This window comes from Onychomys torridus, chromosome 9 (genome assembly GCF_903995425.1).
Source record: "Onychomys torridus chromosome 9, mOncTor1.1, whole genome shotgun sequence".
Classification (NCBI taxonomy): domain Eukaryota; kingdom Metazoa; phylum Chordata; class Mammalia; order Rodentia; family Cricetidae; genus Onychomys; species Onychomys torridus.
In genome coordinates this window covers 67,328,741-67,341,764 of record NC_050451.1, presented here as the reverse complement: position 1 = coordinate 67,341,764, position 13,024 = coordinate 67,328,741, and the positions used below count along the sequence as shown (strand labels likewise).

The 13,024-nt window shown below is 42.1% G+C and overlaps 1 protein-coding gene across 2 annotated transcripts in view; it reads right to left on the bottom strand.

Annotated features, from left to right (window-relative positions):
• Positions 1 to 13,024, bottom strand: part of Vwa8 (von Willebrand factor A domain containing 8) — a 346,670-nt gene that overhangs the window by 250,290 nt on the left and 83,356 nt on the right. The gene's annotated exons all lie outside the window — the stretch shown is intronic.

The following is a 13,024-nucleotide window of genomic DNA, read 5'->3' as shown; positions in this document are numbered from 1 at the left end:
AAGAATGTTATTAACATTCTAACACTGACTGCATGCCCTTATACCAACTACTATATTAAAAAGTGCATACAAAGAGCAGATACATTGAAAACAGAATTGAAAATTAATTAAAACCCATGCTTAAAGTATGTTCAATATAAAAAAGAGGGTTTTAAAAAATATAAACAGAAAAAAAACTTACACTCATTTTAGAACACTATCACTATAATAAAGATATGCAGATCAATGACAGAATAATCATCTGATATTGAAAAGTATGATACAAGTCCAGAAAATAGTTTTCATAAGAAAATCACGTTCAAATACAACAGCTCAGTTAAAGCCTTCATCTGAAGACTTACATCCCATAGGCAATCACTCCTTTCCAGAAACCAAAGAAAAAAATTATCTATTTGTGCTACCATAAAAATGGAAGTCCTGTGCCTTGCATAATCTGTACAGCATACAAGAGGGTGATGAAACTGCTTCCATTCTGCAACTACAAGAATGGATGTCATGGAGAGTAATACGATTTCGGGGGAGATTCAACAGAGAGGGGCAAGGCACAGCCAAGGAACTCGGACCAAAGAGCTGTTCAGCTCCAGGAAAGTAGGTGAAATCAAAGATGTGTTTTCCCAGCTATAGGACATTTTCTAAGTTGATAAAGGTTTCAGTGAGAGCATGCATAGTCTAGAAATGAACACAAATGTGCTCAAACATTCGCTGTACTGGTTATACCCTTACAGGTGACTCTAGGTGAAATGTTTCAGTAGAGTAAGAACCGCTGGCTAGATTCCACTTCAGATAGCAGAGCAGCTCACCTTGCAAAGTGAACCTCCACTTAGAGGGCTGCTAATCTGACAGGTGATTCTGGGGAATGAGACATGATTCATTACACCTCAGAAAGGGATGACTGACACCACACTTGATGATGTTTTACTAACTCAATTTCACTTAAACAAATGGAAATACCATTTTCTGATACACTTTCTCTAGAAGTATACTAACTGCACTGTGGTTTGTAATAAAATATACCACACTGGTGTTGGTCTGTACAGCATCCACATTCATCCTCTAATAACCAATCCTGACACAAAATCTGTGGGTCTTAACCCCTGGGAGGAGGGGGGGATCCAAACAATCACAGGGGTCACCTAAGACCATCGGAAAACACAGATATTTATAATTCATAACAGTAGAAAATCACAGTTATGAAGTAACAATGAAAATAATGTTATGGCTGGGGGTCACACAACACGAGGAGCTATATTAAAGGGTCGCAGTATTAGGGAGGTTGAGAACCACTGTACTAAATGATCCACTTTCTATGTCTAGGATGTGGAACACAAAGAGAAATCCTCGAGACCATGTTCATTAGCTACTAACTAAATACGTGGTCCTGTTCCTGTGGGGCTCTTTTCAGGTCAGTGGTTACTCAATCCACTGATACTCTCCCAGGAGTCAAGCACGGGAGCTGAGCTAGTGGGCCTCAGGAGGCAATTTAGCTGGTACTCTCCTCTCACAACAGTCTTCAGATACATACCCAGGCCGTACGAAACATCAGCCATTTGGGAAAATACCACATATATCTATCCACAATCGCCAGAGCCCAGAACCACACGTGGGACATAGCCAGTGACCAATAAAAGTTGGTTAGGTAGCAATTTAAGTGGAATGTTTTTCTTCATCCTCAAAATCACCTATGCTTTGAGGTCTGGAGAGACGACTGAGCACTGGCTGCTCCTGATGAGGACTGGAGGTCAGTTCCCAGCTCCCCAAATGGCAGCTAACAACCATCTCTAACTCTAGTTCCAGGAGATCCAATGCCCCTTTCTGGCCTTTACAGGTACCAGGAATGCAAGTGGTGCAAAGTCATACATGCAAGCAAAATCCTCATACACCTAAAATAAAAATAAACCTCTTTTAAAAAACATCTAAGCCGGGCGGTGGTGGCGCACGCCTTTAGTCCCAGCATTCGGGAGGCAGAGGCAGGTGGATCTCTGTGAGTTCGAGGCCAGCCTGGGCTACCAAGTGAGTTCCAGGAAAGGCGCAAAGCTATACAGAGAAACCCTGTCTCGGAAAACCAAAAAAAATAAAATAATAAAAAACATCTATTTTTCCATCAAAATCTTCTTTTCCTGCTTGTTCAGTTAAAAAAAAAAAAAAAAAAGAGTTCTACTTTAAGTGATGGAAAGTTACTAGAAATCTTCCCATTTCAAATGATGACAACTCCATCATTCTAGCTCTGGATGAAAGGATGTTCACACATCACTCCAAAGCAAGAAGGTGATGTCTCAGAATGTCCTCCTCTTGTTACCCAACCCTACAGGCCATAACCACAAACTCTGGCCTTTGTCCTTACAAAGATGTCTGTCCATCATGTCAGAAGAAACAGACATTTCTTGAGTTCACATCACCACAGAGACCCACCATCTTTGGCATCAACTCACCAAACACACTTTACAAGCAGACATCTCCTTGGTTCTCTCATGTCTACTGATTGTGGCTTATATTCTCACTTCACTAGCACTGCCCTTGTTAAGTCCAGAAACCACTGCCAACTTCTTAAACTCATATTCTCCCCCTTTACCACCTTTTCCTTCTCAATCTATTTTGAAAATTCTCCTTAATTTTCTCAATAACTTCACTTTAAGGTACATGAGGAGAGGATCATTTAATAAAATCTATCAATTGAAAGAAATGATTTACATTATGGTAAAGATACCTTTTATATTCTAAGAGACTGGAACTTTTGCTGAACCTCACAGCCAAGAGTTAATAAAACATACCTTGAAGTTATTTAAGATTGCTATCCCACTGTGTACTCAGCCTGTTTGTTTTAACCTACCTTTAAGAGAACAACCAACCTTACTTGCCTTGGATTTCCCATGTAATTAACTTCTACAACCTAAGCTATGCATAGCTATAACCTTAATTTATTACTCTTCTATACTCCTAGCCCAAGGTAATGCACATGTACATGTGTTATAACCATCTGCTGGAAACAGAAAGTAGGCTGAAGGTGGCCTTATAAAATGAATATCCACCACAAATACTGAAAACAATGTGGATATAGGTTGGTAAGTCTGTTCACAATAGTGTTTGTAAGGCTCTTATCTGAGTGCACTGGGGCCAGTTGGAGTCAATGACTTCACCCTTATAAAACTCAGTTAAAGATTTATAGAAAATACCCTTCATTCCTCCCCTAATGTGATGCTTTCTGTACTGTTCAAAAAAAAGAGAAAGCAAAGTCCTTTGTTAGAGACAGATGTGGGCACACACTGAGGAACATAGACTCAGGGACAGATTTACAAAACAGCATTCAGGGAGTCACAGATTCAGACTCATACAACAGCCAGAAAGAGACAATGGAAGACACAGGTAGAGAGAAGTGAAGAATTCAAATCTGGGCTTGCTCTTGATGAAATGACACCAAGGGAAGCACTCTGATTCCTTACCCTAACTTGACACCAGTGCATTGGTTAACTCTGAGTTGAACTCATGCAAAAGAATACAGGGCAGGCTGGGAGCAGTGAGAGAAAGACATCAAAATCATTCATTAATCCTGGATTGAGAAGTACAAAGCTAACACCTGTTCACGTGAGAAAGTGATAAGGTCATGTTTGTTTGCATACCAAAACCAGCATCGAATGGGATCCTTTTAAATTTCATGTTTCTAGGAAGACTTAGGGATCCATCCTTTTTTTTTTTCCTCCAGTTTTTCAAAACAGTTTCTCTGTGTAGGCCTTGCTGTCCTTGAACTCATTCTGTAGACTAGGCTGGCTTCAAATTCAGAGATTCATCTGCCTCTGCCTCTGCCTCCCTGGAATTAAAAGCATGTGCACCACTGCCTATTTCCTTTTGTATTTTAAAAAATAACCCTCTTATCCAGATACATAATTTTACAAATCACCTATTTTCCTAACTCCTGGTTTTTCTCTCTCCAATCTGGGAAACACTGACCTGTGCCTCCACGGCCCTTCGACATCTCCATGTGGATATCGATCATGCACCTCAATCAAACATGGCCAGCCATGGGCTCTTGATCTTGTCCTAGAGTCTCTCCAGCCCCAGCTTCATCAATAAAATTCTACAATCCAAAAATCGTGTAACTACCCTTGAGTGTATGACCAAGGCCTGCATTGAGGTCTTCAGCAGATCATATTGGTTCCACTAAAACAACCTAAAATCTATTTACCTCTTACCGACCTCACAGCTGATCAAAGGCCCCATAATTTCTCAACTGAATTACTACAACAATCAGTGAAGTGACTTCCTCTGCTTTCTCCCCAGCACTCCACAGACTCCTCACCTTAACCCTTACATGCTGATGTGTCCAGGATTCAGGACCCAGTTTCTCTTCTTTCTACTTGCTCCCAGAGCTTATTTCACTCACCCCCATGAGTTCAGCTAACACTCATACAGTAACAACTCCCAAGCACTTTTCTTTTTTCCTTTCTCTGAATGCTCCGCTGACATGGGTGAAAGGGCCCCAGAGCCCAGTAAGGCTAGCCATGGTATCCCAAGATGGCAAACTGCAGCTCCATTCCATGCTCTGCACCTGCAGGCAGGCCCCAACAATTTATCTTTAATATCAAATGAGCTCTGGGAGCCAGAGCCTTTAATCCCAGCACTCGGGAGGCAGAGCCAGGCGGATCTCTGTGAGTTCCAGGCCAGCCTGGGCTATAGAGTGAGATCCAGGGCAGCCAGGGCTGCACAGAGAAACCCTGTCTCAAAAACCAAAAACAACGACAAAGCTCTAGAAATAGAGTAACAACTTAAAGGCTACAGGACAAGCCCACTTAGAATCCTCAGGGTCAGAAGGTCCCCTGTAAAGAACTGTCCATTCTCCTCACAAACATACATACCCCTCTCCTTTCTCATGTTAACTAATAGGACCTCCATCAATTCACTTTTCTAACCCTTTCTCCTGCTCTCTCACTTTTGCTCCGAGTTCTCTGTACCAGGCTTTTTCTTTTGGGCCACCAACTAGCTCCGAAGTCATGACACAGAGACTTACTAGTTATGGATGCTCAGCCTTAGCTTATGCTCAGTTCTAGCTAGCCTCCCCCTCCTCCCCTTAACTTGTTTCTCTTCATCTACATTTTGCCTCTGAACTTTTTTTTCCTGTATGTCTTACTCTGTGTGTGCTGGCAGCTGCCTGACTGGCCCTGGGCATCTCCCTCTCCCTCCCCCCTCCTCCTCCCTCCCCCCTCCTCCTCCCTCCCCCCTCCTCCTCCCTCCCCCCTCCTCCTCCCTCCCTCCCTCCTCCTCCCTCCCTCCCTCCTCCTCCCTCTCCTCCTCCTCCCTCTCCTCCCCCTCCCCTCCTTCTCCCTCCCCTCCTTCTCCCTCTTCTCCTCCCTCTCTCCTCCTCCCTCCTCCTCCCTCTCTCCTCCTCCCCCTCCTCCCCTCTCCTCCCCCTCCCTCTCCTCCTCCCTCCCTCTCCTCTCCCTCCCTCTCCTCCTCCCTCCCTCTCCTCCTCCCTCTCCCCTCCTCCCTCTCCTCCTCCTCCTCTCTTGAGCTTAGATCTCTCCTCCTACTCATTCTGCCTGCCAGCCCCGCTTATCCCTCTCCTGCCTAGATATTGGCCATTTGCTTTTTATTAGACCAATCAGGTGCCTTAGGCAGGCAAGGTGAAATACATGCAACACATCTTTACATAATTAAACAAATGCAGCACAAACAAATGTAACACACCTTTACATAGTTAAAGTAATATTCTACAGCATAAACAAATGTAACACATTTTTACACAGTTAACTATTCCACGGCATGAACAAATATAACAAACCTTTACATAGGTAATGCTCCATAACAGTCCCCCAACTCACCCTAGTTTTTATCAGCTGTAAGGTCTATCGTCCACCTCGGAGACATTTCTTGTGCAAATTTGATTCCTACTGTCACTGGTCCACTGCTTTAGCAGAGCCATTCTTCCCTTAGCCAGGATTACAAAATCACTATGTTAAAATCTTACTAGTGTCTGCACAGACGGCATCTGTTTCTGCGTCCCTAGAATTCATTATGTGGACTATTATTTGCCAAATAATGGATGCTCAATTAATGTTTGTTGAACTGGCTAAAAACACTAAGTGCAAGATCTTTCCAAGTTTTACAGAGAGAGAGATGGTTCTGACTACATTATCAATGAACAAGAGTGGCACACTCTTTCTAAATCTCCAAGGGAACCTACTAATTTAGCCATTGTCACGATGGAGCCCTACTTAAGTGGGACTGAATGCCAAGAAGCTTGGACGCATCTGTTACTGGGCTGCCACAGGCATACCATTCTCAAAGCCTGGTGAGATGAGAATGAAAGCATTTTCTTTCGGAGTCTTAACTAAAGCTAGAAGTGATTCCATGGCTACAGAGATGTTCTAAGAACAGGAATGTCATGTGACAAGCACCATCTGGGGAATGAAGTCATTCCAGTCATTTCTATAGCTGGTTCAGAAAAAAAAAGGAAAGTATTCTGAATTTTAGCTGACTGCATTTTCAGCGGGTAATAGGTTTTTCCTTAAAATGTGGTCTAATTAAATGATTACATTATAATTCAAGTGGATATGTAATTCAAATGCAACTACTCATCAATTTCTAGGATCTCTATAAGAGAAAATACACCCTTCTTGGTTTGTTCTATTAGAACAGATATGTCCACTCCTTTATTATAACCCTTTCTAAATTTAAGGAAGTTCACTTTCACATTGCTTATCAAAACTATTTGAAGAGAACATTCAGACATGACCATTAGCTTAAGACATACTTTGAAGAGAGAAATTTAAAGAAGCAAATAAGTCACCGAGTGCCCAAGAACAGATATAAGAGCTGCAGCTGTGTGCAGCCCGCTCTACTGCTGAGGCATTGAACACACACGCGCGCGCGCACACACACACACGCACGCACGCACGCACGTGTGGAGAGCGGCAGGTGAGCAAGAGAAGCTCTTCAGGTTGGATGAGCTGTGCCTGCCATTCAACTTGGGCTGGCGATAGTTAAGGTGACAATGGCACTTTTCTTCTCTTAGCTAAGTGATTCCAACACCTACTGTCGAAGGTAGACTACTTCCGTGTGTAAACGAACCTCCAACCGTATTTCTGCTCCCTTGGTCATGAAGGCTAGAATGAAGGGCAGCTACCCATGCAAGGCAGCACTAGTACTTTCTCCAGACAGGCAGATCCTGTTCATGGCCAGCCTGGTCTCAATACCGAGTGCTAGGCCAGCCAGGCTTACATAGACGCTGTTTCAAAAAGAAAAACAATAACAACAAAGTATTTGATTTGCTTTTAAAACTAGAGTCTAGAAACACATCAATGGAGTTTCTCTGTTAAAAAAAAAAAAAAAAAGACCTTTGCTCTTCTGAATTAGCTACACAGTAAAGATTCCCCCACCCCTGAGTTGCATCACAAAATACTTCACATTGCTTCATTTCAGCACAATTTCTGGGCAGTCTCCTCTCTCCTTCCTTCAAATGCCCCCTTGTTCCCAAGACATGTGCGCTGCACTGAGGGAACTCAGCCTCTCTGAGGCTGAAGAAGTCTTTGATTGCAAACACCAGCTCCTCTGCTTCTCTCTCTGACTGGTGTCTGTCAGGTTCAGGTGTTGATTCAAAGACAAGCTCACAGTCCTTTTCTGGCTCAAAGTGTAGGCCTTGGAGTGAACTACACAGTCAAATATGGCGGCTTCCCCACTCAGCCAATGAACACACTTCCCTACTGCTGCATGTTTTGGGGTAGTTTCGCTCTTGCCGCTGCCCCTGTGTCCTCATCGTCGTCGTCATCCTCCTCCTCCTCCTCCTCCTCCTCCTCCTCCCGTAATATCTCTTGAAGGGTCTCTAGCCAGCTCAAGCTCAGCAACCGTGGCTCTGGCAGACCTTGCCCTTCTCCCCAATTCGCGCTGTGCCAGTGGCCATGTCTGAGGAGCGGCAGACAGCTATGGAGCTTATGGAACACAGCCCAGAGGATAACCAAGCTACTCTGAGTCCATCCTGGAGAGTCAGAGACCAGCAGGATAGTCTCCAGTAACCCGCCCCCCTCTCCTTTTCACTAGGCGTCCCCCTGCTGCCTGCCCTGTTCCTGCTGCATTGGCGTGGTGTGATTACTATGTGAAGGATCCCACTGTATCTAGTACAGTGTGATTGTTTCTTGGGAAAATCCCACTCCTCACTGGGCAGTTAACTTGCAGATCACAATGAAGATGATTTTTATAAGAGCAATGTTAATTAGTTAGATCTATGATTTAACTGGACTTTCTGAGTTAGCCTAAAAGATACAGGTGGTGAGGACAGTTAGTGAAGATGATTAGGGGCATGATTTAATTATTCTGCCAATTGTTTCATTAAGGGACACCAAAAGGGCAAATGCAGTGTAAAAGTTACCTTCCCCTTGTTAGATGTGAGGCCTGCTGAGGACAGGAAATAAGAACAGGGAAGTTTCATGCATTATAGACCCACCCATTCTGCCGGTGGAAAAACAGGCTGATGATCAAAGAAAGCCATTATGTCTCTACACGCAAGTTAGGCCTGAGTCCCTTGGTCACCTAACTTACAGAATTAATCAGAGGCCCCAGTGTTATAAAAGGAAGTTAATGACCCTACTCTGTGTAAAGAAACTAGATGTCAGCTGCCCACTCGTTTAAAGTTCCTCTAGAGTAGAATGAAGAGTAGAAGTCTGTTACACCAAAACCACAGACTGCCAGTACACAGAAATGGGCTGATACACACTTAGTTTGCCTAAAACTTGGTTAATCAATTTATACAAGAGTCATTGCTTTGAGGTGAACAAAAAAAAAAAAGTTTAACTACTTGTGGACTTCTAAAGAAAACATGTCACTTGGGATCTTAATGTGATTTCTTCTTATGTAAAGATTTTGTTTTTAGAAAATATGTAACTTGTGGTTGTGAGGTAATATTTTCTTGCGTAGAAACCTTTGCATTGGGAGGTATAAAAGGGTTAAGAAAAAGTAAGAGATCAGATAAAGACAGGTATAAAGGAAACATCACGGAGGAGGCAGAAGGAAAAAGGTCAGGAAATGAGAAAAGGGGAAAGCTCGGGTTCAAAGGACAGAGCAGAGTGGAAACATCCCCCTTGCTATGCACAGCCAAGTGTAGACCCTTCCAAACACCTGCACTCAGGCCCATGCTCCAATCACCCTCTTTATGCAGACCTGCGGGACAAAGCCACCAGGAAACGCAGATGGGCTCCAACAGTGGAATTAGGCCACATGGGGTTATAATGCTCCCCAACAACCAAAGACTAACAAAAACTTCCAAACAGAAAACCTCCTTTTCAGTTGTTAGTCAGGGAGGTCCGATTGGTTTCCAAAACAATATATATAGACTTTTGCCATTGTCTTTGATTGCCTTCCAGAACTCAAAAGACTATTACTGAAGAACCATATACTTCAAACACAGAAATTGAGCTAGAATTTACCTGGAAGCCTCTTTGAGGACTACCTCTCATAGATAATATCTGACGGTGATAGGCAAGCTACTGAGAGAGAAAATCAACAATTCTATCCAGCTATAAAGCCTATGAAGCACAAGAAAACTGTCCCAGCAAGATATCCCCAATGGTACAATAGTGGCACTTTATCCTGAGGATAACCAAGAGCTGTCTAATTGGACTTGGAGCCCACTCAATAAAAGCCCACTTAATCAATTACCCATGCCTGCAGAGATAACACTAGAACAAACTACTACTGCCATTTTCCTAAACCAGTGTGACTTACAACTCTATTATAAATACTTATAACCCACAGATGGGTGTAGTTCTCAACCTTCATCAAATACCTTTTTTCAGAAGATACAGACTATTACAGAGACCCAAGAATGGCCAAAATGGAGAGAATAAGTGATTATGGGGTACCTCCCTAGCCCCAACCAGTACATCTACAAGGCAATCCTCCATTTAGGGCTCAGAAATCGTCATGGAAGAGGGAAAGGAAAGACTAAAACCAGAGGACCAGGATATCTGTTGCTACAGTGTCTTCTAAAACATGACCTGGTTGCTGCAACCACGTAACCTCAACAAAACTGGTCCTCCAAACAAGACCTGCATGATGACAATACCAGTTGACATGTCATTGTGGATGGAGGAAATTTCACAAGGCCATGCTCAGATAAAGAGGTATAGGCACTCAATGGCTGCTAAGTTAGGAAGAAACAACTTTCTCAAGAAACTGAGCCACAATAGGTATCATATACCTGGTCAGATGTAAATACATCTGTATATACAAGAAACACTAAAAGGACTCAGTACAATATCTAACAATAATACTTATAGAATGTGGGACTCACAGAGGCTCCCTAGTAAGGCCTTACTCAAGGTTAGACAGTCTGAGCTTGCTTTGCCCAGCAGGGCTGCATAATGGGATGATTTGGCCAAAGGCGTGGGTACCAGATGTTTTGAAGGGTCTACACTTGTTGGTACTTTATACCTTGACCTTGGAAGGGGAAGGTCATTTGCCTCTCCCCTTGCTGATGTATAAAAGGCCTATTATGAATAAAGTTGGGGCATCTGGGTATTGACCCAGGGCCCTCCTGAAGCTATCCTGTGTCTGTCTTTCTCATTGTCTCTGTCTGTATTTCTACCTAATGCTTCCTCATTCCCCACTCCTCCCCACCAAGAGCCCTTCAACAGGTGGGAGCTCGCCTCCTACAATAGAAGACATCATGACAGAGAAGTTGAGAGGACAAGGAAGGAGTTGGAAGGGGGATAGAGGAATAGAAATGATATAAATACAATATTCATGTATGAAGTTCTCAAAAAAATTCAAATTAAAATGTAAAAATTCTATCCATATCTACACGTCTCATAACCTATAAGAAATAACTGAATTATTACCCTTACTATTATTACTGATGTGATAAGTGAAAATGTTACTTCTTTGGTTTTGTTGGATAGCTAATCTCACACACACTCTCACTGAACCAACTAAGGCTACTACACACCTCGGAGTTCTCATGATTACTGGATGCCTTAGAGTGCTCCTCCCTGCCCCCACCCACACACACCACTGCTATAGTACACACCACTACTATAGTACACATGGACTAGAGAACAAGGGAGAAACAAATACTGTTCCTGATGAATGCTTAAGGCTGGCAAATCCTGGCCTCTAGAAAATGGAGTCCCACACAGTAGTCACACTTTAACTACTAGAGAGAAATCTGCATCTTTAGCCAGACTGTGTAAGAGAAGCAAAAGCTGTCCTTCCTAAGAGGGAGCTGATTAGGAAGCCAGTAAGTTTCCATTGAGGACCAGTAGGTAAATACACACTAACAAAACATCACAGGGGAGTTTTGACTTTTGAACTCACCATTGTTAACCACACAATGAGAAAACTATGCTATACATATTAAAAGAAAACCATGTCCCAAATGTTTTTAGTGACTTATGACAAAATGAAAACATAGTTTAGATGATAACACTATACCAGGGAATTTTTTTTAAAAACCCAGAAGATATTAAAACCATTTCAAGGGGGCTGGAGAGATGGCTCAGAGGTTAAGAGTACTGATTGCTCTTCCAGAGGACCTGAGTTCAATTCCCAGCAACCACATGGTGGCTCACAACCATCTATAATGAGATCTGGTGCCCTCTTCTGGTGTGCAGACATACAAACAGAATACAGTATACATAATAAATAAATAAATCTTTAAAAAAAAAAAAAAAACATTTCAAAATTGCATAAACTCACCGTAATTATATAAATACTTTCCAAGCTATGAATTTAAGTTGTAAATTTTAACTTCTTATTACATTACATATTTGCCTTAAATTTTAATTTTCAAATGTTAGGTATTTACTTAATTGTGAAGCAATTTCATACTTATAGGACACAACTGTACAAAAACTTGTACTTCACCTTCACCTGGATTTCTTGTTACCTCCCTACCACTCCATATACATGCACACACAATCAATTCACTTTCTTTCTTAACAATTTAAGAGCAAGCTGAAGATACGATGGTCCCTACTCTTAAACATCACAGTTCACCATTCCCTGACAGCAAGAACCCCAGCAAATAAGCACTACCTAAGCTGCTAAATTAGAAACCAAATTTGCACAAGCACACTACCCAGTTCATAAGCATGTAAGTTATGAACAATTCACTTGTTCCTGTGTGACCAAAGACCTATGCAGGAAGAAAGGCTGCATTTAGCTACTGTCACTTTCCAGGCTCCTTCAACTCAGGACAGTCTTTCAGTGTCTTTTATGGCCTGAAGAGTTTTTTTAAAAAAGGCCTTTCTTCTGTAAAGTGTCCCTTGACCCACGACTATACGGTATTTCTTCACATTCCAACTCAAATCCTCAACTTTCAGTAGGATTCCTGATGAGTGATGATCTCTTCCAAGCACAGCACTTGAGAGGCACACAAGGCAAATGTCAGTTTGTTCTGCCTGGTCAGGTAGGTGGTGATTATAAAAATATCACTTACCCAGTTTGTAGTCAACTAAGTATTTTGCAAGATATCTTGAGATGACATTAATATCCAGTTATGGAAGCATACACACACATCCCAACTTTATACTTTCCTCAGTCAGTCATCAATCTGATGATGGCCTAATAGTGATTTTTCAACATATATAATTTCTTCCATATTTGTTGGGAAACATTCTACAGTAACAAGGAGAGTTGCTTGTCCTCCATATTTTAAAACTTTTTAATTCAGTATGGACTTCTGGATGCCTATTTTAGACAGTGGATTATCATCAATTACTTTTATTTTTAGTGCTCAAACCAGCAAGCTCTTCTGTGGTTTTGATATGCTAACATCATTTGTTGAAAATTTCCTTGATCTCATCCATTTCTTGACCCAATCTTCAGTTCAACACTATTTCTCGGGAATTGGATCCTTTCAATGAATGTACAATTTAGACATGCAGGCACTTGGTGTGTACATGGTTTCTAGGCTCTGTTAGACCACAGAGGTGGAAAATGTACACATACACACACAGACACACAGACACACACACACACAATTTTTTTTTTTTTACCATATCTACTTCCACACATTGTGTAATGCTATGCAGCCAAGTCACAA